Below are 3,106 nucleotides of genomic sequence, written 5' to 3'. Positions count from 1 at the left end.
TATGCATCAGTGTGTGTGTGTGTGTGTGTATTAGAGAGAGACCGAGTGAGGAAGTGGTGGTTGGTTCTTTGGGACTAAGCAATGGGAGGGAGGAAGAGTTAGTTGGAAGAGCATTTGGTCAACTAGAAAGCAGGGACGAGGAGGCTTCCAAGTGGTGCGAAAAGAATAGGGGGAGATGAGGGAGATGACTTTGATTATGACGATGATTCGGCTGTTTTGGGGTCTAGAACTTGATAAGATTCACGGTCAGACGTCAGTGAAGAAGAGTAAGTGAGAGAGGACTTGTTCTCTGCCCAGTCGTGGAAAGGACAACTTGATAAGATTTCACGGTCAGTGAAGAGGAAGAGACTGTTTACAGTGGGGAGTAACATAAAGTAGTAACTTGCCGATGTTATTAATCTATGCTATTATTTTCATAGTGGGTAGTAACATATGAGTGGTATCATGAAAGAGTTTATTTATTAGGCTATAGACTCATTATGCCTTGAAATGTGTGATGTTACAGTAACTAGCTAAGTTACCACAAACTCCTCTCTCCTCATTAATTAGCTGCCACATAAGCAATCTTTTATTGAAATGTGTGATGTTACTAGTGAAATTACTCCCATTCTGACTAGTCATAAAGATGGAATTCTTGGGAAAATGGAACTTGGATCAATTATAAACTAGTTACGGTAGTAATGGAAGCGGGGTGGTGTGCCAAATGGATGGTTGATCACGCTGTGATGTCACGGGGTGAGAGAGGGAAGCATCTGGTGCGTTGGCCTCCGCTTTAAACAAATATCGCGCTGCGCGTTCGATCACGATCACTCTGAAATGGACTGCTTAATTACGCTTCTCTGAGATGAGAATCCTCCGCAGACCAATCTCAGCAGCGCTAGATAGATCCAATAACCTTTTTTCAGTTCACCTGTAGTTCTAGCTACGCTGTCAAGCTACCTCACCGCCGTGAGTGATCGACGGCCACTTGGGGAGTGACAAGCTAAAGGTAGCGAGTGGAGTACGTCGCCGTGTGCTGGTTCGTGGTCGACGGCCTTGTGTTGTGCGTGCGTGAGCGGAGCTGCCGCGTGGTAGGGAGAGCTCGGGCCGGATATCACTTGGGAGGCGGTGGGCACTCACATGGCGACCGTGTCCGGCTCGACGCTTCTCCATCTGGGGGCTGCAGAGGAAAGGCTTTCTGGAAAGAGCAGATGAGCAGAGCAGCTCACACTTCTCCTGAACGCCGCAGCGAGCTGGTACTGGCTGGCGACACGTGTACTGTCACCTCAACGTTTCGCCAGAAATTGATTAAAAAAAGAAGAAGAAAAACACGGCAATGAGCTGTGGCTGTTCAAACCGGGTCTCCCAATATGAATTCGACTCGTATAGTCTGTCGTCAGGCTAGTCGTATATCCATCGCGGAAATCGTTAGGTCAGTAGGTGATACTACGCCACAAATATCCGTGCGACCGATCGAGTTGGTGTGCAGTACGCGTGATCGATCGGTAGAGCTGTAGAATAAGGTACGCATATACACCACAAATATGTACGTACATCGACTGTGGAATTAATGGCGAACATACAAATCGAACCAGACAGGCACATATGCTAACAAGAACAAAGGTGTCCGCCTCTTTTCCGTTACGGAAAGTTAGGCGTACGCGTACTCTTAAAGAAGGCTGTATATGCTCTTTCCATGTGAAGCAAAATTCGATTAAACTGTGGCCAAACAAACACGGCAGAGACATGCATGCGTGCCGGCCTGTGCTGTGCGTGCAGAATTTGCTCGATGCAGAACGTTGCTTGCTAATGCTTGCTTTGTAACGGGAGGTTGCCTCCGGGCACATGGATGATGGATTCGTGCATAGCTGGAATCAGCGGACTGACCGGGGTTAGCGCACATGCGTGTACTATGTTTTTATACGCGAGATCCATAAGCGAGGGATGGGTAGATGCTTTGTGATTTGTGAATGTCACGTGTCATTCATCAGGGCGGGTCTCACCTGCTAACCGTGAGACCTGGTTTTATATTTTTTTCCGTGCGACGGTGGCGGTGGGCATATGCACCGGCCCGCGAGCTTTTTTGCATACATGCTACAGTTGGCACCAACGTGTACGTGAATGGCGGGAAATTCAATATGCCAATATAGCAAGAAGATACGACGAGGAATAAATGTTTCTAAGACTGAACAGTGCAATCTAGAGTTTTCTTTTAGAAACTACTTATAATAATGTAATCTCGCAGCGAGTATTTATCGCATTAAGCGATCGCTGCGGGATGTCTCGCTAAAGGTCAGGAATCGATCCCTGGTCTAAGGGGAGTTCACGCGCGTTGCTATCCACTCCGTCCAAGCCGCAACCTTGGTAAGTGGAAGGTGCGGGCCCTACTTGAGGCCATTTGAGCCGGATTTTTTCATTGTTTTCTTTTATTCCTTTTATTTTTTATTCTCCATTTTTCATCCCTTTTTGCATTTTGTTTTCGGGTTTATTTTTCCATTTTTTGGTTTTTTTGGTTTTCTTTGTTCTTTCGGATTTTTTTATTCTCCAATTTTTTGATTTTCTTTTTTCCTTCTCCTTTTTTCAAATAGTATTCAAAAACATTGAAATAATTTTTCAACATTTTTTTATACATGTTTAACATTTTTTTTCAAATACTTGTTCAACATTTTTGGTAATACTTGTTCAAATTTTTTTAAATACTTGCTCAAGATTTTTTCAAATACTTCTTCAACATTTTTGAAATACCTGTCAAAAAAATTGAAATGTTTCCTAAGAGTACTTTTCGTTATATATATATATATATATATATAGGGTCGCGCTATTCGTCACCCTGGGTGAGGAATAGTTATTCTTCACCCCCCCTCTATTTTACCATCAATGCATCGTAATTTTACGTTTCGTAAGTTTTGTCTTATTTCCGACGCAAAAAGAGACCGTAAGAAAATATATAATCGCTGTAAAAAATATTTTATGTTATGTAAAATTACAAACATAAAAACATAGTCTAAAATACACATAAACTGCAAATTTTCTTGTCTTATGACCTATATTTTTATTTTCTTATGTCAAATTTTACGTAGTGAATCAATAGGAATGTAACTATTTGAATTCCAAACGTAATTTAATT

Source organism: Triticum dicoccoides, chromosome 4A, assembly GCF_002162155.2.
Source record: "Triticum dicoccoides isolate Atlit2015 ecotype Zavitan chromosome 4A, WEW_v2.0, whole genome shotgun sequence".
NCBI classification, from domain to species: domain Eukaryota; kingdom Viridiplantae; phylum Streptophyta; class Magnoliopsida; order Poales; family Poaceae; genus Triticum; species Triticum dicoccoides.
This window is presented reverse-complemented; position numbering follows the sequence as displayed.